The sequence below is a fragment of the Leopardus geoffroyi genome, chromosome A2, assembly GCF_018350155.1.
Source record: "Leopardus geoffroyi isolate Oge1 chromosome A2, O.geoffroyi_Oge1_pat1.0, whole genome shotgun sequence".
Taxonomy (NCBI): Eukaryota; Metazoa; Chordata; class Mammalia; order Carnivora; family Felidae; genus Leopardus; species Leopardus geoffroyi.
Window position 1 is genome coordinate 100,077,422 of NC_059331.1, and position 24,554 is coordinate 100,101,975.

A 24,554-nucleotide genomic window follows, 5' to 3' on the forward strand; every position below is an offset into this window, starting at 1 on the left:
AGAGTAACGGGAGCGGCGCGCGGAATGCTGGGATAGTGGAAGTCCGCCCAGCGCTACCTGCGGGTTTAGCAGTCCGTCAGAGTTAGAGGCGGATTATTTTGAGCATTTACCGTTTTATCTGGACTCTCTGAATTGACAAATTTGGCGTCCGGGTAGGTTTTCCTCACTGGAAGAGAGACTCGTGTTAAAAAATTAAACACCTTTACTTAGTTCACGTCTGAGGGATAAAGTGGCCGCTAAAATTCCTGAAGGGCCTAAAGGTCAGGCCCTTAGTATGGATTAGCTCCATCCTTAAACCAATTCCCTAAGCGGTTTGATATTAAATATTTCCAGTCACAGAAAATTCAGGTTCAGAAAGAAATAGGCAAAATCAGTAAGGCAGTGCTAGACAATCCAAATACAGGTTTGTTTACCTGACTTTAATCTCCACAAACTTTTACATTATTCAGTGTCTCCATCTTATAATTACGCAGTGAATACTGTGTTAAACAGTGTGTTTCTGTGTGTGTAATAACTAATTTACAGGTTATTATAACATAATACTATGTAAAATTCGATACATGTAACATTTTATGGTGTTCAAAATGTATCATTTTGAATTTTTCAAATATTAAAAACTTTTTAATGTAGCTGTGAACTATATAGATCTGTTACATGGGTATGTAATATTCTAGATGGACATTATGTAATATAACATGTAATTGAGTGTTATAAATTTTGATACAATGTTTGTATATTTAAATCCTATTCCTTCATTCAACAACAATAGTTTATGTCATGCACCAGGCATTATACTGGAAATCAAAGATGTATAGACAAAGTCCTTACCCTCCAGGAGTTCAGAGACATGTAAACAGATAAATCACAGTGGAACATAGCAATACATTTGAATGTCTACCTTAAAAGGAAATTATCTGAGAAATGAACAGAGTGTATGGGTGTACAGATCAACTAAATATAGCACAAATTTGGACTAGAATTTGGGATCCTACAATTAGATATAAATTAAAGGAAAAATAAGATGAGTATTATAATACTATTTTGATTTCTATTCATTACTAAAAACATTAGCCGTCCTCAAGTTCAAAGTGTATATAATTTGACATATTATATAAATAGATGCCATAAAAAGAGAAAGAAGAGAAAAGATGAGGAAAATCTAAAATTGGAAGTAAATTGGAAGTAAACTAAAACTGTAAGTAAATGTAGACAGTGGAAATGTAGAAAGAATGTAGTATATTTCTTCATACTAAAATCCATACTGGGACGCCTGGTTGGCTCAGCCGGATAAGCATTCGATTCTTGATACTGGCTCAGGTCATGATCTCACAGTTCATGGGTTTGAGCCCTGGGTCAGGCTCTGCTGACAGCATGCAGCCTGCTTGGGATTCTCCCTCTCTCTCTCTCTCTCTCTCTCTCTGTCCCTCCCCTGCTCGCTCACTCTCTTTCTCTCTCTCTGCCTCCATCTCTCTCTCTCTCTCAAAAATAAATAAATGAAATGAAATAAAATAAAATCCATACATATGGCAGCATTTGCTAACCTTGATGAGCTATCTTAGAATTTCACACTCTCATGCCTTCTATCATATATATTACATATGCCACTGGGAACAACATACCAAGGTAAAGCTTTGGGCAGGCAGTTTGATTTAGGCAGCAAGGAATAAAAAACAAATCACAGGTCTGAGATTGCCATTTTTGTGCAGTGATAAAAGATTTGCCTTAGGGGCGCCTGGGTGGCGCAGTCGGTTAAGCGTCCGACTTCAGCCAGGTCGCGATCTCGCGGTCCGTGAGTTCGAGCCCCGCGTCGGGCTCTGGGCTGATGGCTCAGAGCCTGGAGCCTGTTTCCGATTCTGTGTCTCCCTCTCTCTCTGCCCCTCCCCCGTTCATGCTCTGTCTCTCTCTGTCCCAAAAATAAATAAACGTTGAAAAAAAAATTAAAAAAAAAAAAAGATTTGCCTTAGGACATATTCATAGAGACAGAAAGATTAACAGCTACCTGGAGATGGGGAAGGGCGGAATTTGGGACAAACTGCTAATAGATATGGGGTTTGTGGGGTAATAAAATATTCTGAAACTAGATAGTGATGATGGTTGCAAAACATAGTGAATGTACTAAAAACTACTGAGTGTACACTTCAAAATGATAAAGTTTATGGTATGTGAAGTATATCTGAATTTTTGTAAATGTTATTAAGAATTTGGTCAAGAAGTCAGGGGTCCCAAATTCTAACTCCTATGTGTATTATTTAATTTATTTGATATATAATTGATGTTTGTATGAATTCTTAGAAAAAGAAAAAATCAATAGCAATATAGTGATTTCCCCCCTAAAATTGAATATATTTAATGTAAAGGAATAATTTACAAATAACAATTTTATGTTAAATTTTCAATTTTTGATGTTAAGTCCAGAATGTTGGAACCACTGAAAAAACTTATTTTAATCATGTGGCACATTCCACAATGAGCAACTTCTCACTTAAATGGTCATGGCACATGGAAAAACTCTGGAAAATGATAACTATTAAAGTGTAAGAGACATTATTGCTTTGCTAACTTAAGTGCATAAGAATACATATTTGATGAACCAGCATATAAATCTAGGCTCATTTCCTACTAAATAGGGGGTTTAGGCAAATTGCTTAATTTCTCCAAAATATATTTTAGTGATTTGAAGAGATAACAAAGATTAAATGACTATATCTATCTCTATATAGATATACATGTACATTATAGATATATATAATGGGCATAGCACAATACCTGACATGTGATAACTGATAAATACATGTTAGCTCTTATTAAATAAGGGACTTAAGGGGCGCCTGGGTGGCGCAGTCGGTTAAGCGTCCGACTTCAGCCAGGTCACGATCTCACGGTCTGTGAGTTCGAGCCCCGCGTCAGGCTCTGGGCTGATGGCTCAGAGCCTGGAGCCTGTTTCCGATTCTGTGTCTCCCTCTCTCTCTGCCCCTCCCCCGTTCATGCTGTGTCTCTCTCTGTCCCAAAAATAAATAAACGTTGAAAAAAAAAAAAAATTTTAAATAAGGGACTTAAATTTTAAATATCTCAGACCCTCTATACCAATCGTAAAAGTCTTTAAATGTGGGTTCTGTTTCCTTCCCTTCCTTCCAAGGAAGAAGTCAGTTCCTCCACAAGTTAACAATAGCTAACATGTATTTAGCGTTTACTTTGTATCAGTCACCGTGCCAAGCCTTTTCTGTGTATTAAGTGAGTATGAATGAAATACATTTAATACTTGAGGGAACTGAGGCACAGAGAGGTTGTAATATGGCCAAAGTCACAGTGCTGAGAAGTGATGGAGCTATTGTATTCTAAGGGCTTTTTATTTTATTTTTAAATATAATTTACTGTCAAATTGGCTAACATATAGTGTGTAAAGTGTGCTCTTGGTTTTTGGGGTAGATTCCTATAGTTCATCGCTTACATGCAACACCCAGTGCTCATCCCACCAAGTGCCCTCCTCAAGGCCCATCACCCATTTTCCCCTCTCTCCCACCTCCCCCCATTAATCCTTAGTTTGTTCTCTGTGTTTAAGAGTCTCTTATAGTTTGCCTACCTCCCTCCTTGCTTGTAACTTTTTTTTTTCTCCTTCCCTTCCCCCATGGTCTTCTGTTAAGTTTCTCAAGATCCACATATGAGTGAAAACATATGATAGCTGCTGTCCTTCTCTGACTTATTTCACTCAGCGTAATACCTTCCAGTTCCATCCACATTGCTGCAAATGCATGATTTCATTCTTATTGCCAAGTAGTATTCCATTGTATATATATACCACGTCTTCTTTATCCATTCATCAGTTGGTGGACATTTAGGCTTTTTCCATAATTTGGCTATTGTTGAAAGCGCTGCTGTAAACATTGGGGTACACGTGCCCCTATGAATCAGCACTCCTGTATCCTTTGGTTAAATTCCTAGTAGTGCTATTGCTGGGTCATAGGGTAGTTCTATTTTTAATTTTTTGAGGAACCTCCACACGTTTTCCAGAGCGGCTGCACCAGTTTGCATTCCCACCAACAGTTTGCATTTGTTTCTCCACATCCTCGCCAGCATCAGTTGTTCCCTGAGTTGTTAATTTTAGCCACCCTCACTGGTGTAAGGTGGTAGCTCAGTGTGGTTTTGATTTGTATTTCCTAGCTTTTAAAAGGATAAGAAAAAAAGCATCTCAGTGTGTAGAGAGGCAGACAGTTGACACAGGAACCCCTGGATCATTTCTACACTGCTGAACATACACATATATAGGAAAATAACAAAGATGTAAATGTAGACAGAAGTGCAGAAGGCAAAGAGGTAGAATGAAGAAGAAAATAAAATCTTAATATTGACTTAGCTGTGTATGGCTAGGAAACCCTCCACAATATTAGCGAGAAGCATTGTTTATAGTCAAAACTATGCCTTTACATATCATATCTGTAATTGGTTGATTATATTTAACTTCAGAAGAAATCAAGCTAGCAGCAGATTTTTTAGTAGATGATTCCATTTGTCTCTGGCAAATCTCCCCCCCCCCCCCACCAAAGTTCCGTTTGGGATCTACATAGTTTTAGTTATACCACAAATACCTGAATCCTTAAGTTTGCTATAGAGTGACCATTTAGTTAATGAGGCAGAATGGATTCTGCAAGATTGACCTTTCTGTATCTGTCTCTATCCAGGAAGAAATGGTGAGTGACTGCTAAGTGAGTGATAGCTGGAGGAAGGAATGATTTCAAATGCACCTTCATTTTTTCTTCAGGGGGTCACAGCTAATTAGCCAGCCATGAAGACTGAAGAGGCACGTCTACATATCAAGTTTGTAAGACATCCTTTCAGGGTATGTAAAAAGCTTTGGTTCTAGAGTCACTCTACCCGACTCACACTCTGCTACTTACCAGCTGAGGGGCCCTAGAAAATTACTTTCCCTCTTGGACCTCAATTTTTTAGATTTGAAATGGGAAGAATAATTACTTTCCCTGTGAGGTTGTTACAAGGATTAAATGAACTATTTCATGTAAAACACTCAGAAGGCATGTGGTAAATAGGCAGTAAATAGTAATAGTTTGAAGTAGAAAAGAGAATGATAATGCTGATTTCTGCCCTCTAGCAATGCATAAAACTCCTCAAGAGTTTATTTCCAACAGCATCCATGCTTGTCATCAAGAAGTACTGAACTTTTCCTATGTCTTATCTATCTTTTTATCTGCTCTTTCTAACATCCAGAACACAACTATTTGTTTCAGCTTTTCTCCCAGTCTCCGAGGGACAGGTCCTAGATGAAATTAAATCTGCAAAGCACACTTTTAGGACCCTTCTCTACACACCAGGTCACAACATTTAGACAACTATCAACACCATCAACAGAGTTTACATAAATTTGTGGTAAATGTAGGTGTAACTCTGTTAGGAGAAAATTTGAAAGGGTGGGGTAAACTACACCATATGCAGTTTTCAGCAATGGAAATAAAGCAGGGGAAATGTAGAAAGGATGAGATTTAGAAAGTCTTTGGGATATAGTTTATAGAACATCTCTTATTTCATATAAATCTATAGCTCTGTGTTCACATTTTCATTCTTTCTGGACTTTTAAATTTTATTCACTTTCCCCTGAAACAGATCTTTAAGGTCTTTAAGAAAAGTGAACTATAATTATGAAGTCAGACTCTGAACATGTGCAGCCAGCTCTATACCCTGCTGTGATCTATTTTTTTTTAATTGTGGTAAGAGCACTTAATATATCTACCCTTTTACATTTTTATTATTTATTTTTGAGAGAGAGAGAGAGACAGAGTCAGAGTGTGAGTGGGGGAGGGGCAGGGAGAGATCGAGAGACAGAATCCAAAGCACATTCCAGGCTTTCAGCTGTCAGCACAGAGCCTGACATAGGGCTTGAACCCACAAACCATGAGATCCTGACCTGAGCCAAAGTCAAATGCTTAACAGAGCCACCCAGGTACCCCTACCCTCTTACATTTTTGAACACATAATACATTACTGTTAACTATAGGCATGATGCTATACAGAGGATCTCTAGAACTTACTCATTTTGTATAACTGAACTTTATAGCCATTTAACAGCAATTTCCCCATTGCCCTCTCCTCCCAGCCCCTGGAAATCACCTTTCTATTTTCTGTTTGACTATTTTATATACCTCATGTAAGTGGAATCATGTAAGGGCAATATTTGCCCTTCCGTGAGTGTCTTATTTTATTATTATAATGTCCTCCAGGTTCATCCATGTTGTTTAATACGTCAGAATTTCTTTCTTTTTTTAAGGCTGAATAATATTCTCTCCATTTATCTGTCAGTGGGAATTTAGGTTGTTTCTGTATCTTGGCTATTGTGAATAATGCTGCAGAGTAAACATGGGAATCCAGATATCATTTTGAGATCCTGATTTCAGTTCTTTTGAATAAATTCCCAGAATTGGGATTGCTGGTTCGTATAGTAGTTCTACTTGTAATTTCTGGGAAATCTTCATACTGTGTTCTATAGTGACTACACCATTTTACATTCCCAAAAACAGTATGTAAGGGTTACGGTTTCTCCATATCCTTGCCAATATATGTTGTTGTTATTATTATTATTATTGCTATTATTATAGCCATCCTGACAGATGTGAGGTGATATCTCATTGTGGGTTTTTTTTGTTTGTTTGTTTTGTTTTGTTTTGTTTTTTGCATTTCCTTGATGATTCAGGATGTTGAGTATCTTTTCAGATACCTATTAGTTATTTGTATGTTTTCTTTGGAGAAATGTCTATTGAAATTCTTTGCCCATTTTTTAATTGGGTTGTTTGTTTGTTTGTTTGTTTGCTATTGAATTGTAGGAGTTCCATATGTATTTTGGAGATTAACCCTTTATTACCTTTATTAGTTACATTATAGTTTGCACATATTTTCTCCCATTCTGTAAGTTGCCTTTTCACTTGATTGTTTATTTCCCTGTGCACAATTTTTTAGTTTAATTTAGTCCCACTAGTTTATTTTTGCTTTTGTTGCTTGTGCTTTTGGTATCATGTCCAAGAAATTAGTGCCTAGACTAATGTCTTGAAGCTCTTCCTTATGTTTTCTCCTAGGAGTTTTACAACTTCAGGTCTTACATTTCAATATTCCATTTATTTTGAGTTGATTTTTGCACATGATATATGTTTAATGGTTTGATTTGTGGGGAGTGGGTAAAAACAAAATGAAATATAAGAACATTTCCTTTTAAAAAGATAAAATTTGAAAATATGTCATTTGTGAAATAAAGGGATATTTTTTCATTCTCTTTTCTCAAAATTACTTAACGTTGTTTATGGATTTTATTCTAAACCTACATGATGGACAGATGCTACATGCAGACACAGTCCCTCCCCGCTCAGAGTTTATATCCTAGTAGCTTCCATCAGTCCAACTGGAATAAAGCAAAAATTTGTTTGGAGCAAATATTTGAGACTAGCTGTATTTCTAAACTTTAATGTGCATTCAGACCACTGGTGACCTCATTAAAATGCAGCTTTTGAATCAGTGAGTCTACCTAGGGCCTGAAATTCTACATCTTTAAAACAATTTTTTTAAGTTTTATTTATGTATTTATTTTGAGAGGGAGAGAGAGAGAGAGAGAGAGAGAGAGAGAGAGAGAGCGCATGAGCAGAGAGAGGGAGAGAGAATCCAAGCAGGCTCCACACTGTCAGGGCAGAGCCTGAGGCAGGGCTCAAACTCATAAACCGTGAGATCATGACCTGAGCCGAAATCAAGAGTTGGATGCTTAACTGACTGAGCCACCCAGGTGCCCCTGAAATTCTACATTTTTAACAAGCTTTCAGATTGCTGTTCTGGACACTAAGTTTTAAGAAGCAAGGGTTAGATGAAATGGAAGAGAAAATATCCGAGTTTCTGAACATTGATCCAGCTAACAACATTGCATGACTAGTCTATAACTTGTGGCTCCTTTAACAGTGTAGGGGAGAAAAGACTTTCACTCTTCTACTAGGTTCAATAGCTGAGTCTATAAAATGAATTGACAACAGGTAGATTAACAGGAGAAAAGGTAATTTATTAATTTTTAATATTATGTTTATTAGGACATCACAGAGTAAAAAAAAGTGAATACTCAAAAAAGTGGTGAGATTTGAGAACTTATATGCCATCTTTAACAGAGGAAGGAGAGGATATAGGCAACTTAGGGGACAGTAAATTATTTTTAGGGAAAATGAATGGGCCGTTAGAAGAATAGATGGGAGATATAATAGTTTGTGACAAAGTTTGTCTGGCTGTGGTGTTGACTTCTGGTCTCCTCCCAATGGTAGGAGTCAATCCCAGGGAGAGAATTTATGACAATTGAATTACTTTTGAAGGCTCTTTTTTAATGAAGCTGAGGGAAGTTCAGAGAAAGCCTCTCCCTGCATTTATTGTTTTTCAAGTGCCTTCACCTCAAAATAATCACTATACCAAAGTGGCATGTTTTGGGGTAGCATATCCAGAACTCCTTCAACAGCCATACTAAATTAAAATGCTTGCTTCTTACTATTGGAACTTTACCTCTGAAATTTTCTTGCTCCTTAAACATTAGGAAGCTTATCTCTTAGAGGGATGTATATCTGTGAGCAACTCACACATCTTTATTAATATTATTATCTATACTCAATGATCGGTTCTGGACTTTGGAAAGAATTACAATCCCAATAAAAGAAGATTTCTTGGTTCTTTTAACATGACAAAATGCTTGGATAAATAAAAATGTGAAAACTTATAATCGTAAAATAACTCTAAAATATCTAGATCTCATTGTAGAGCAATTAATAATGAATAAAGAAGTGGTTATATAAAATCCAAATACTAATAATGGTAAGTACTTAATCTACCCAAAGGAAAAGCCCAGCCAAAATACTCATCTTGCACCAAAATACATGTTCAAAACTCGATATTTGCATGCCGAAGTCTTGTTTGAAAAGGCGATTATGGTCTCACAAGTAAATCATAAGAATTTTAAAAATTTTGTAAATGCTGTATTTATATGACAGACAAGAACCACTCTGAAGGAATCATTATGGTTTGGGAAATGATATGCAATTTCAAAATCATCTAAATCATTTCAATTGCCTGTATTTACATTTATATAATGGGTATTTATAATGGTGATTATTTTAGAACTTACCTTGTTTTCCAGGATCTCACATTGGTTTCTATGGGAACAAGAATGGCTCTAAAGAGGAGCATTTTAAGAACTCTTTTCACATTCAGTGACTGCTAACTGAACTGCAAATTCTGTTTGTTAACGGTTTTTAACTCTTAAATTTTAACACAGAAATAAAAGTTGGGCATTCTAGCTTCATAAATCATTTTAAATAATAAAAACTATTTTTATGAAACATCTGGCACATTGAAACATTAGAAAATAAAATAACTAGCTTTAGGAGCTAATAATTTGTTCACTTTATTAAATTCATTAGTGATTAATCCGTATTGGCCTTGTGCTTTCTCTTATGTAAAGAAAACATATCTGATATATTGTTTCAATACATTTTCTCTGCTATTGATGTGTGTATATATGCTTTCTTACTTTTGTAAAAATTCCTTTAAAAAGCAGTATAAAATGTTATGCATTTAAAGTTTTCCTCTGCCAATGCCTCACCCATCCTGTGCTATTATTTACCCTAGTACCATGTTATACCTTTACCATGTTCTCACACCAGCTGGAACTTATTTTTAGTATTTTTTGAAACAAGCTCATAAGTCTTCAAGTTTCATTTTTTCTTTTTCTTGGAATAGATTTTTAGATCATAAAAAGCCCAATGTGTAACTTATGTTACATTTGCGCAGTTTACTATATTTAATATTTCCTTACATTTCATGTTTTCCCATAAACTTTATTTTTTTAATTCCCTGGAGAAATGATATTTCAGTATATTTTTATTTAATTCCCTCTCAAAGTAATTAAAACCCACTAAAAATAAGAGAAGCCTATTTCAGAAAAGAGTGCTAAAACTAAATTTTTGTTATGCCCAAACTATAAAAGATGCCGGTTGAAAGCACATGGCATCTTATAACCAGCTTATGTAATAGCTACTCCAGTTATTGGTGACATATAATCTGCGTCTTAAATCCAAAAAGTGCAGGTTGATGGCAGAGTGCCAGACAAAGTGGAATAAGCAAGATTGTTTTTTACCTTCTTGGACTGGTGGTTTTCTGCTGTCAACAGTGTTGCCCTGGCCGTGGTCAGGATTGCTAGAGACTAGTGACAGTTTGAGCAGTGAAGCAACTGGCATTGTGTGACCAAGAGACTATCCTATAAGATGCTGACTTGGTGTAAACTCCAAGAGATGTATTTTTCTTTCATAAACATATTTTTCATTCAGATTTGATTTTATGAAATAAATTAGGGATTATTACACTTCAAAAAAAGTGAAGATAAATAAATGGGAAACATATAACCAAATATTTTGGGGGAAATGATTAATTGGCTCTTTTTTCTAAAAGTTGATTTTCGAGTGAAGCAGAAAACAAGCTGAAAGGTAAAAGCAAGTACTATGTTAATCTTCATAAGAGAAATATTTGTAAAGTATTCTTATCTGAAAGTGACGACAATGATGGTTAGGGCTACTAAAAGTAGGGTCCATGAACCATTGCCCATTTGGGAAAAGAAAAATATAAAAACTGACTCTTCCTATTTCATTGAACCCTGTGATTTTGTATTTTGAAAAAATCAGTCCATGGCATTTGAAAATTTTTGAAAGCTGCCCTTTACTACAATTAGTTTGAGCTGCATTGATCTAGCATAAATTACTATAAACCAGAAAAAAAAGAGTGCCATTTGAACTTCATAGTATTGACAATAATTTATTCCATGTGATTCTGAAAGCTAGGAAGTGAAAGGTTTTTATCTCTGAAAGATCTCTCTTTAGCCCTAATATAACATCTTTATTTTCATAAGATTACAGCAAAGCAGGCTGAAGCCAATATTCTCTCCTTTTGCAGATGGAAAAACAAAAGTACAAAGGGCTTAAGTGAGATGTCTGATATTACACAATTATCATCAAAATTTTAAAGTCAAGGGAAGAGCATTGCATAGAACTTGTTTAATAGTCTGATGAATAAAATGAAAACACCCTAGGTTGATTATGGCAGCAAATTGGATATATTTGCAATTCCATATGGTAGATGGCAGTGCTTTGTCTTAAGGTTTCAGAAGGAAAAGCATTATGTTACAGTCATTCAATGGATGACTAGTAAAACTACACATACTAAATAAAAAGGTAAGGAGTTTGAAAGAATTCACTAAGCAAAACCAAAATTGAAGAGAATGAAGGTAGGAATGCATGCATAGTTGGCTAAAGAACTGATATAGCAGAAATATAAGTCCACACTTCTTTGAAAGATATAAAATCCCACAAGAGAAAAGGCTTGACATCTTGGACACATAGAAATAAAATGAAAATAGAAAGGGAGAGTTTAGACATACACTAGGAATTTTTGTTAGTTGTTGAGAGTATTAGGTTAGTTGAGTGGGTGCCCAAAGGAATCTCTGAGGACATTTAAAACCTCATTGAACAAAGCCGTGGACATTGTATTGTGCAGAGCAAGACTTCAATGGCAAGGGGGATGGACTGGATCAACCATGAGGTCTTTTTCAGCTCTAATTTCTAGTATTCCATAGTTCTGTGAAGAATAGTTGCTAAATTGCTTGATCAACCCAGACAAACAAAACTCAACACAAGAATAAAACTCCAGACAAAACAATAAAGTTAGCCAAAATTGAAACACGCCCCTCCAAAAAGAAAAACAAAAACCCTAAATCTTGCATCATACACCAAAGACGACAAATTCAGGCTCCTGGCAACCTGCCCAGAGAAATGAATTCCAGAGACAGGACCCTTCAGGGAGCAAGCCCAACTAGAAGGCTGGGAGAGTTCAGCTTCACAGTTAGGCTTGCAAAACCTTCCAGCTGATCTTAATACTAGAGCAGGCTTAAAAAGTGAAAAGGAAAAGAAATCTATTAAAGAATCTGGTCTATGAGTGAACTATTCATTCAACAAAGATTTGTGGAGTGCCTGCTGTAAGCCAACCAGTACTTTAGGGTAGGGTACATCAGTGAACAAAACAGACAAGATCTCTGTTCTTGTGAAACTTACATTCTAGCACAATGAACAATAAACAACACAGGATGGTGTATCATAAGGAGTAATGAGTGCTAAGTGGGGTAAAACGATGAGGGACAGGGGGTGGAATCCCAGCAGGTGACTGTATTTAATAATGCAACTGGGGTAGAACTCATGGAGGAGAGACATCTGAGCAAGACTGGAATTGAAAGGAGGTAGCCAGGTGAATTTTGGGGGAAGAACATTAAGTATAAGAGGAAAGTCAGAGCAAACCTGGTGTGTCTGAGGAACGGGAAGGAGGCTAGTGTGGCTGGAGGGGAGTGAGCATAAAGAAAACCATAGAGTGAGTCAAGGAAGACTAGGTTGTTAACAGGACCTTGTCTTTTACTCCATCTGAGTTAACTACCCACAGTATCTTTCTTCTAGGATTCTAGGAACTCAGTAAGAAACTAATTCATTCCAGGTATCAAATTTCCTAGGAAACCATTCCACCCGTATATCAATAGTGTTTCTGCAGGTTACTTAAGTCTGTAAGTTGTACTAATGTCAGCATTATCCAGGGATGTGGGCCCTTAATGTAAAAGTATGTCCTATAATTACTGCTACTGAGAATGAGGAAGACTCATTAATATTGAAACTCTGGATATTTGCTTCCATTTATTCTTAGACCAGCAATAAAAAAATCCAAACAAAATTGCATTTGTGATCTTTGTATGATATTTCTACATATATGAACTATGTCTTCTGTCACAGAAAATAAACCCTTAATATTGGCAATTCTGTTACAGGCTTATGTTCTTGAAATCTAATCTTTACTAGGGACTTGATAAATATTTAAACATAAGGAAAAGCATAAATCAATTTAGAAGACAAAAAGTGGATTTTGCTTTTGAGAAGTAAAGACAATATGAAAGGAATTTTTAGATGTTTTCAGATATTTGAAAAAAAATTGTAATAAAATTAAAAGTTAAGTTAGAAAATCACTCTCAATGTTCATTCATTAATTGAAAAAAAGTGTGCTGAGTGCCTGCAATGTGCCTAGCAAGTTTTCTAGATTCTATGGATACAAGAATGAACAAGAACAAACAGTACACAAAGGCCGGCAGTCTACTATGTTATTCCAGTAAGATTATCCTCAAGGAGGACAAGGAGTGGATCCCCATTACCAAGCTGGGCTACCTGGTCAAGGACATGAAGATCAATTCCCTGGAGGAAATCTCTGTCTTCTCCCTGCCCATCAATCACTGACTTTTTCCTGGGGGCATCCCTCAAGGATGAGGTATTGAAGATTATACCTGTGCAAAAGCAGACCCATGCTGGCCAGACGATCAGGTTCAGGGCATTTGTTGCTATCAGAGATTACAATGGACACATCGGTCTGGGTGTTAACTGCTCTGAGGAGGTAGCCACTGCCATCTGTGGGGCCATCATCGTGGCCAAGCTTTCCATTGTCCTTGTGCAAGGAGGCTACTCAGGGAACAAGAGCAGCAAGCCTCACACTGTCCCATGACCACTGTGGGTCTGTGCTGGTGTGCCTCATCCTTCCCCCTCGAGGCACTGGCATTGTCTCAGCCCCTGTGCCCAAGAAGATACTGATGATGGCCGGTATGGACGACTGCTATACCTCAGCGAGGGGCTGCACTGCCACCCTGGGCAACCTTGCCAAGGCCACTTTTGATGCCATTTCCAAGACCTACCCCTGACCTCTGCAAAGAGACTGTGTTCACCAAGTCTCCTTATCAGGAATTTACTGACCATCTTGTAAAGATCCACACCAGAGTCTCCATGCAGAGGACCCAGGCTTCAGCTGTAAGAAAAATAAAGTGAATTAAAGCTTAAAAAAAATATCTTCTCAGGCAGTTCACCAGATAATTCCTGTGTAATAATATGCAATTGAGTACATGGATTCAAAGCTCATCTGCAACCCAACATCACCTTTTAAGATGGAATATGTTAGTAAAGGATGCTCTATGCTTGTCCCCACCTCATCATTTCACTCTTTGAATATCCTCAAAGACTACATGCTGAATTTTTTTTTGGAACTTTAGGTAAGGAAAAGAGCATGGCATTTGAGTAAGAGCTGTGTTGTCCAGTACACCAGCCACCAGCCACGGGTAACTACTGAGCAATTGAAATGTGGCTAGTTCAGATTGAGACGTGCTCTAAGTATAAAACACACTGGATTTTGATGGCTCCGTTTGAAAAAGAAAGTGTAAGCTATCCAAAAACTTTGTGTTGATTACATATTGAAATGCTAATATTTTTAACACATTGAGTTAAATAAAATATGTTATTTATCATTTCTTTTTACTTTTTTTATGTGGCTACTAGAAAACTTATATCTGTGACTCAGTTTCCCCAAGTGAGGGGATCTACATTTGTTTCCTATATCAGCTCAGTACTGTTACATAACAGAAGCTGATTCTTATTGAGTACTCAGCTCATTGAGTGGCAAATTCTCTTCCAAGCAAGTTACTTGTGTTTAAACATTTATCCTCATAATAACCCTGTGAAGAATGATGTCTCTGGATGAATAATTTGAGGCACTGAAAGGTCAAGAAACTTGCCAAAGGCTATACATCTAGTGACCAGGAGAGCAATAAGGCTTTAAAGCTATAACTAACCCAGTGACTCTCAATCCTGAGTGTCATCAGAATTACCTGCAGAGCTTGTTAAAACGCAGATTGCTGAGCTCCTCCTCCGAAAGTTCTGACTCGTTTGACCTGGGGAGTAACCTGAGAATGTGCATTGCTAACAAGCTTCCAGGTGATTTTGATGCTGATTTGCAAACCACATTTTGAGAACCATTAGTCTAATAAAGTCCTTAGCATTTTTGAACCATTGTTTCTTTACCTTAAAGTGTGGATATTTCATATACCTACCTCACAAACCATGAAATTCACCATTTTAAAGAGTGCAACTCCAGGGTTTTGGTATATTCAGTTTTGCAACTATCATTGCTATCCAGTTCCAAAATGTTTCCATCACTCCAAAAAGAAACCCAATATCCATTAGCAGTCTCTGTTACCCCTTCCCCCAGGTCCTGGTAACCACTAATCACCTTCTTTATGGATTTGCCTATTATGGACATTTCATGCAAATTGAAAATATAATATGTGGTCTTTTGTGTCTGGCTTCTTTCACTTAGCATAAGGTTTTCAAGGTTCATCCATGTTATAACATGTATGGATACTTAATTCCATTTTATGGTCAAATAATATAAAATTATATGGGCATACCACATTTTGTTTATCCATTTATCAGTTGATGCACATTTTGGTTGTTTCCACTTTTTGGTTATTATGAACTTGTGTGGATTTGTTTTCATTTTTTCATGGGATATAACTGGGAATGAGTTCAGTAGGAGTGGAATTGCTGACTCCTATAGTGTCTCTATGTTTAACATTTTGAAGAACTATCAAACTATTTCCAAAGCATTGTACCATTTTACATTACCATTGGCAATGTATGAGGGCTCCAGTTTTTCCATAACCTTGACAACACTTGTCATTGTCTGTCATTTTGATTATAGCCATCCCAATGGGTGTGAAGTAGTGTCTCATTAGGGTTTTGATTTGCATTGCTGTATGACTAATGATGTTTAGTTTTTCAAGTGCTATTGGACATTTATATATCTTCTTTGGAGAAATGCCTATCCAAATCTTTGCCCATGTTTAAATTGGGTTGTCTTTTTATTGTTGAGGTATAAGAATTCTTTATGTATTCTGGGTACAAGTCCCTTATTGGATATATGGCTTGCAATTTCTCCCATTCTGTGGGTTGCCTTTTCACTATCTCAACAGTATCCATTGAAGCAAAAAGCTTTTAATCTTGTAATTTATATATTTTAAACTGTATATATTTAAGTGTACAACATGATGATTTGGTATACATATAGACTGTGAAATGATTACTGCAATTAAGCTAATTAACATATCATCTCACATAGTTACAATTAAAAAGTTTTTAAGCTTGGGGTGCCTGGGCAGCTCAGTCCATTAAGCATCTGACTGTTGGTTTCGGCTCAGGTCATGATCTCATGGTTTCTTGATTTCCAGCCCGGCATTGGACTCTGTGGTGGTAGTGTGGAGCTTGCTTGGGATTCTCCCTCTCTCCATCTCTCTCTGCCCCTCCCCTATTCACGTTGTCTCTGTCTCTCTCAAATAAATAAACTTAAAAAAATTTTTTTTCAATGAAATCCAATTTATCTGTTTTTCCTTTTATCACTTGTGCTTTTAGGTTACGTCTAGAAACAATTGCATAATCCAAGGTCATGAAGATTCAGGTCAGTAATCCATTTTGAGTTAATTTTTATACATGGTGTGAAATAAGGGTCCAATTTTATTCTTTTTCATATCCAGTTATCCCAATCACAGGATCCTTTCAAAATTTAGGTAAAAATACTTCAGAGGCTATATTAATTACAGTGTGTTTATTAATAATAATTACAATACGATTTCCCCACTCTGGGTGCTTCTCTGCTATTCTGTCAAAGATTTGCAAACACTCCTATTTAGAACAAAACAAATGTCCATTGAATTAAAACCTCAAGTCAGTAGGGCACCTGGGTGGCTCAGTGGGTTGAGTGGCTGATTTTGGCTCAGGTCATGATCTCATGGTTCATGAACCACATCAGGCTCACTGCTGTCAGCACAGAGCCTGCCTTGGATCCTCTGTTCCCCTCTCTCTGCTCCTCCCCTACCACACTCTGTCCTTCAAACATGAATAAACATTTAAAAATAAAACCTCAAGTCAGTAATGACTGAACACAAGATTGGCAATTGTTCAATTACACTCCTTCATTTACTGCTATGTATTAAAGTGCCAAGATCCCTACCATTATGTCAACCTATATTAATTCCCCCATTCACATATATAGGATGAGGAACAAAGGAATGTATATCCTATATGATTCTCTTTTGTGATTTTATAATACCATTTTGCTCTTGTTTGTGCTTATGGTACCTAGTCAACTGATGATATAACTACAAATTTGAAATGTGCTGAGTTAATTGCTGTATGCAATTGTAATAATTGGATATACAAAACAGACCAAAATAAGATGAATGCTAGAACATTTTTTTTTTTAAAGGAGAGAAAAAAGGCAAGTCCTACTGTGGGACTGACAGCAATTAATATACATAGGCACTTTTTTCCCATAAGAAGTCAGCTAAATGGAACGTAGAAGACATTGTTCAAAGGTTGTAAGAGGGTTGCATTGAGGGTGAAGATACAGAAAGTGTGGGTACATATGGCATCCAGAAAGATGGGAATTATAAAGTAAGAATTTGGGGGCATGTCTGTAAACTAAGGGCCCCCAGACTAGTGACAGGAACATTTAGGCTCCTGGGCAGATATAAGTCTGTGGTGCCATAATTGTAAGGGGAAGTTTCCTCAAGCTGTTTCAGCTTAAAAAATGTTCTCTTTGCTTTATTCCCTACCTCCATAGTCATTAGGCCTGTGTCTGTCCTTGGTTCATTTCTGAGGTCAGTATCTAGAGAAAAAAAATTAATGTTCTTAGTGTTATAAATTAATAAAGTTTTCTAGTGACTTTATCGAACATATGCCTAAACTCTGTCAGATGAAGCTCTGGATCTAAATGAGGAAAAAAACCCTAGACTAGCATTGAGTCCAAGCAACATTGCTGAGTAGAGAGATGATAATGAAATTAGAAACCAAGCCACAGAGCCTTCTGCATTTGTTTCAGAATCACATATATATTCAATAAAATTCTGGTTAGTTACCCTCATGAGTCAAATGATAGAAGTAAAATTTGAAGTCAAGTTCTTCTTTTTGAGTATATTGACTGAATAACTCCTTAGCATTCAAAGAATTTTGGATAGGGATGTAAGTATCTCAATATGTTTAAGGAGATGGTAATTCCTTAAATACCCATTCCTGTGAAAATGCCCACTACATTTGGTAACATTTAGTTGAAAGTTTCTGAAAAATAAACATTACCCCTAGATAGGAAATATAAGTTTATTTCTTTCAAACTCCACCCTTATGAACAAGAACTGAATACCAATGAGTGTTATCCCACGACTTCAGACTAGGGATTATGACTGGAAGACTTTTATATAATTTATTGTTTTGTTTTTGTTTTTGTTTTTGTTTTTGTTTTACAACTTCCCCCGTGCTTACTACATTCTTTTCTTTTCTGGTGTCAGCATTCCTATAGTACTTTGGTTTAAACTTCTAAAGCAGAAATGGTGTGCATGTCCATACTGTTAACAACTAAGTACTGGAGAGTCCATGATCCACTCACAGTCTTGGAGATGAGAAAAAAGAGGAATCTCTAGGGATAGATGCAGTAGGCACAGCAATAAAGAGAAAAGGAATGCAGGCTATGAAATTCAGTCTTACTACTTTAAAGTCATGTGGTGAATTTATGTTCCATAAAATTCTTGTTAGTAACTACCATGAGTCATAAGTCTAATCACATGAGTTCCATGGGCCTACTTGAGGGAATAAAAGGAGCAGTTGGAAATAACCTTAGGTCAGAGACTGGACCCCACAGAAGAGTAGCCTCTCTATCTCCTGTTGGTCCCACCAGGTGAGATTCTCTTGAATTAAGCAATGATAGCATAAACCATAACAACAACAGACACCACAGAAGTGGTGACCATACCCCACTCTAGCTACCTAGATTCTGGTATAGACCTAATCAGGTCTCTTTTCAAAACCTGCAGTTGCCTTTGCTGTCTTGTGACTTCCTTTGATTACATGTGAGGGTGTTTCTACACTCACACCTGTGACTGAATTGAATGGCTGATTGCCTCACTCCAGTTCACATTACCTGACTAGATCAAGCAATGGTGTGTCAACTCCAAGGGCTCAGGGATGGTGAGCAGAGCAAAGCAAGCACAGATATGAAAACCAGCACATAGGGTCTTATGAAAAGCATGAATTTTTAGGATATTAGAGAAGCAAGCTATAGTTAGCTTACTTCTGAATTCTGGGGCTGATTCCAAGCAAAGCAAAATTCCCCATATCCTGGGCAGAGCAAGTCTGTACATGTGGTGGCCTTGATGTCTTCTCCCTAGGCAATCACTTCTCTTACCTTAGAACAGCACAGTCAGGTTGCCAAGGACTTTCCCCCTCACATCGAGGGGCTGATTCATGAAACAGTGACTTGCTGGGTTATACTGTGTCTTGGATTTTAAAAACTGAGCAGGAGCCAGGGTGTGGACTGTCTATGCAATTCTGTCCTCAACTTGTGTCAGCATGTTTTGGTATTTAAGCCAAGTTTAAGTGCATCTGATTTGTGTGAAGAAAATTCAACAAAGGAATAAAATCATTATAGTCATATTCATTGACAGGAAAGTCAAATATTCTGGTCAGTGGGTGAAATGGATCATTGATTATTTTTAAAAAGCTCTGATATTATAACTTTAGCCCTAAAGTAATTCTCTTTTAGGCACTATTTATCTATTTCATTTCACTAAACTATATAAGCCTCCATGAAGTAGAATTTTATCTATTTTACAAATGGAAAAATGACTTTTTAAAGATCATAATTAATCAATGATAAGCTAAAGAAAAATAGCCCTGAGTTTCTTAATCTCTGTTCATGATTGCAAGGGAAAAGTAATTTTTTACACTTCCATGATAAACACATTTACTGTGAACTTAAAAAATGCTATTTTTCCTGTGTGCTTGCAATTAAAAAAAAATAACCATGAGGGGCACCTGGTTGGCCTAGTCAGTTGAGCATTCGACTTCGGCTCAGGTCATGATCTGGTGGTTCATGAGTTTGAGCCCCACAACAGGCTCACTGATGTCAGCCTGTCAGAGCAGAGCCCAGTTTGGGTCCTCTGTCCCCCTCTCTCTGCCCCTCCTCCACTTGCACTCTCCCAAAAATAAATATTTATTTATTTAGAATATTCTAAAATATTAAAAAAAATTTAACAAAATAACAAAATCATGAGAATGGGAGGAGAATATATATTTTAAGGAATTTATTCAAAGCAAAATTCTATTTACATAATCTTTCATTTTAGCTATTTTTCTAATAAACTTTATTTTCTAGAACAGTTTTAGAGTTATAGAAAAATTATGAGGATAGTATGGAGAATCCCATATAACCCACAACTAGTTTCCTCTGTCATTAACATCTTACCTTAGTATGGTATATTTGTCACAATTAATGAACCGATATCAATATATTGTTTTTAATTAAAGTCTGTACTCTACTCAGATTTTTTTAGTTTTACCCAATGTCCCTTTTTCTGTTCCAGGATATCATCCAGGATATCATATTACATTTAATCATTTCTCCTTAAGCCTCTATTGACAGTGACAATTTTTTAGACTTTCTTGGTTTTTGATGACCTTGACAGGTTTGAGGAGTACTTTTGGTTTTAGCTATATCTATATTAGGTATCTTGTAAAATGTCCCTCTAATGAGATTTTTCTAATTTTTTTCTCAATTGGATGGAAGTTACAATCTTTGGAAGCAAGACCACAGACATAAAGTGCCAATTTAATCCCATGATTTATCACTGTTGATAATCACCATGACCACCTGGCTGAAGTAGTGTTTGTCAGGTTACATGCTCTTTTGATATTTTACTTAGTCATAGAAAATGTTCTCTTCATTAAAAATTACTAACTTTAATTTTAAACATAATTTACCCAAGTAGCAATAAAATTAGAACTAGCTATCACTGAACAGGTTACAGTACATAAGAGATGACATTGCATATTTAGGAGAGTGACAAGAAAAGGAATTACACAACAGAAAAACTAGTTTAGTGAGTCTTAAAGTTCATCATCTACACAATTCCTATGGAGCTTGTTGATACTATCAGTTCTTCCCTGACATATTTTACTTTGCAAAACATGTTGCAATCACTCTTTGGTTATCCGCCGCCCCCCCTGCCCCCCCCACAAGATTCCTGATGAGGAAGCAAAGTAGGCTTCCTTCACTTATTTTCAACAAATGAAAGAAGAGCTTTGGAATCAGAGAGATTTGTGTTTGATTTTGAACTCAGCCACTTTCTACTTACTCTGTGCTCTTGGGAAAACTTTTAAGAGCACCTTGTCCATAAAAGGGGGCAGCGGCCATTTTGTATAAGAACACAAAAGGAATAAATGTGAAGTAGGTTGAGCAAGGAAGTATGGATTACTACAAGGTGGAGAATATGAATTCCATCGCTCTATATACATCCATAAACATGCTTGTTCTTAGTGCCCAGATGCTTTATGGCACAGCAGAAAATACAAAGCAGATATTTTGCTAAGGCCTCAGGGTGTAGTGGAGAGACTCAAGCCCACTAAGTAATAATGTAATCATCTCTGAGTCAGGTGAATAACATTTCCAGAGCTCAGGATTTGGAGTCAAAAGACGTGGATTTATATCCTGAGTCTTTCACTTTCTACTGTATGGTATCATAAATGTTACTTAACATCTCTTAGCTGTAGTGTACTGTCTGTGAGTATAATGTGGGGATTAAATGAAAGTATCTAGTACATCAGCGAATATTAATCACAACTGAATTTTAATCAACTTTGGAGAAGCTAAAAGTCAACTTGCCTATGGAATAACTAGCAGAAAGCGGCAGCGCATTCTTAGCTACACTTTCAGTAGAGGAATTGGGCTCTCAGTGTCCTCAAAGCCCATTATTTTGACATTTTGTTTAAGGCTAGTTCTTAATTTGACTCAGTTATTTTAGGCAGGAATGTTTTCAAAAGACCTAAGTGATGTTATTAACAAATGGGTTACATCTTCTCTTCGCAGAGTTAAGCCTCTAATTATACCTTGAGCTGATTTATTAGTACTACAGGCTTAAACATTTCCTAACTATTAAGACTGACTAGAGACTCAGGATGACTATCCACATGCAAGGGATCTAAATGGCAAAAACACCACAGAGGAAGAGGTGATACAGGGTGGGTGAGTCACAAGGAAAAGCTCAGAGAAAGGTATTAATTAGAGTAATAGGAAATTATAACAAGTAAAATATGGGTTAAGTATCAGTGAATTTCCCTTAAGGACATACTTCCTATGATAGGAGGGAAGAGTCTTCTAAAGAAGGTGATTAAAACCTCCAAGCGTAAGACCTTTAAAACGAGACTGAACAGAGTTCTTATGAACATACCAAAGAGAAGAATCCTGTGCTGGTGGGGGTATGGAATAGGGGTTGGTAAGTGATCTAACAGCCTTTCGCACTGCTAAAAGCCTTGAGTCGCTGATCTACCCAGTAATTGAACGCATTGTAAACCATCAAGCACACAGTCCCCTTCCTTGAGTGTATAGCTGTCATTCCTATACATTCCAATATCACTCATATTAACATAAAAACTCCATGTCTGTCTTTGTTTTTAAGATCCAATATGTATATTTTGACCATTCTTCCAGCAAAGGAAATTTTATTTCTCCAGATGTAAATGATTATTAATTTCATTTTCCTTAAAAGGAGTATAAATTTTTTTTGAATGTAAAACTGACTTTTTGGAGTTAATTCTTTCATTTCTTGTTTGGTAGAACACTATCAGTGTAGCAATATCAAATGAGTAAGGTTGAGCTGCAAGTCTCAGGAACACTATCACTGGATATGTATTTAAGGAATGAGGAATTGTTAACTATCACTGTTCTAAGTCGAGTAAGGAGAAAGTACACATAGACCCATAGTCTTACCTTCAGCAACTTTGTACCCCACCCCTGGTATCCACAACTGGGCTGATCTGGATCTCAGGCAACTTTGGGCCATAGCACTCCTCCTAGGCCCATTCCAACTTGAACTTACTTCCACTCACCAGCAGGACACTTATAAGTGTTCACCTATGTGGAGTGATTCAGGGGTGCTAGGAAGGACCTCCTTATCTGCCTACTTGATGATATCTACAACAAACATCATTCTTTAATTAGCATCAAGGTGTGGCGTGCACCCCCCCCCCCTTTATTGTCCACCTCTTCATCCTGCTCTGCACTACTTTCCACTTCTCCATATCTCCTCTTTTCCCTCTCTGGCTCCCCAAACTAGTGGCACTGCTCTTTGCCTTGTACCCTCATTTCATTTTAGTAGCCAAGACCTGTTAAATCCACTTCTAGGTATCTCTGAAATAATCTACTTTCTCCACTACTATAGTTTGATCCACACTCATCTCTCACCTGGATTATTACAACAACCTCCTGAACTGGACTTAGTTCTCTTCTCTTTTTTTTTTCTAATTTTATTTAAATTGCAATTAGTTAACATACAGTGCTATATTGATTTCAGGAGTAGAATTCAATGATTCATCACTTACATACAATACCCAGCAGTCATCACAACAGGTGCCCTCCTTAGTACTCATCACTCATATAGCCCATTCTCCCACCACCTCCCTCCATTAACCCTCCATTTTGTCTCTACTGTTAAGAATCTCTTATGGTTTGTTTCCTCTCTCTTTTCCCCCCTCCCATATACGTTCATCTGTTTTGTTTCTTAAATTCCATGTATGACTGTTGCTTCTCTTCTTATCTCCCTTTAATCCATGGTCCACAAAGCAGCCAAAGTGATCTTTTTAACACACTAATTAATCTGTGTTAAAAAATTTAAAACAGGGGAGGATATGGAGAAAAAAGAACACTTGTGTACTTGTGTGTATGATCCAGCAATTTCACTTCTGGAATTCTGTATCCAAAGGAAACAAATACACTAACTCAAAAAGATACCTGCACCCACATACTCATTGAAACATTATTTACAATGGCCAAGACATAAAAACAAACTAAATGTCCATCAGTGGATGAATGGATAAAGAAAATGATATAGGCGGGGCGCCTGGGTGGCGCAGTCGGTTAAGCGTCCAACTTCAGCCAGGTCACGATCTCACGGTCCGTGAGTTCGAGCCCCGCGTCGGGCTCTGGGCTGATGGCTCAGAGCCTGGAGCCTGTTTCCAATTCTGTGTCTCCCTCTCTCTCTGCCCTTCCCCTGTTCATGCTTTGTCTCTCTCTGTCCCAAAAATAAATAAACGTTGAAAAAAAAAAATTAAAAAAAAAAAAAAAAGAAAGAAAATGATATAGGCATATTACATATTATTATTATATTTGGTCATATTATACTATATTATTACATATATATTATATATTATATTTATAACATTTATAAATAATTTATAAGTATAATAAAATATACAATATATAATATAAATACTGTTATATGTGTAATCATAATATATAGATGTATAATATATGAAAATGGAATGCAGGCATAAAAAAGGAAATCTTGCCATTTGCAATAGCATGGATGGACCTTGAGGTCATTATAAGTGAAATAAGTCAAAGAAAGACAAATACCATATGATCACACTTATATGTGGGGTTAAAAAATGAAGTCACAAATATCAATAACAGATTGGTGTTGCCAGCAGTAAGTGGGTGGTTGTGAGACATGAAATGGGTGAAAGGGGTCAAAAGGTACCAACTGCCAAATAGAAAATAAACAGGACATAGAGATGTGATGTACAGAATGGTGACTATAGTTA

The 24,554-nt window shown here is 36.7% G+C and overlaps 1 long non-coding RNA gene and 1 pseudogene across 4 annotated transcripts in view; both read left to right on the forward strand.

Moving 5' to 3' along the window:
• The first annotated feature begins 2 nt into the window (after positions 1 to 2).
• LOC123606461 overlaps positions 3 to 24,554 on the forward strand; it is a 283,317-nt gene continuing 258,765 nt past the window's right edge. For 2 of the 4 annotated variants that reach the window (XR_006716295.1, XR_006716294.1), the window contains exons 1-2: positions 3 to 152; positions 4,757 to 4,834. This is a non-coding gene — a long non-coding RNA (uncharacterized LOC123606461). Of the gene's footprint in view, positions 153 to 4,676; positions 4,835 to 9,151; positions 9,522 to 24,554 lie in introns of those variants that run through there. The other 2 variants (XR_006716293.1, XR_006716292.1) reach the window with 2 other exon arrangements.
• On the forward strand, positions 12,720 to 14,382 carry LOC123606459 (annotated as a pseudogene).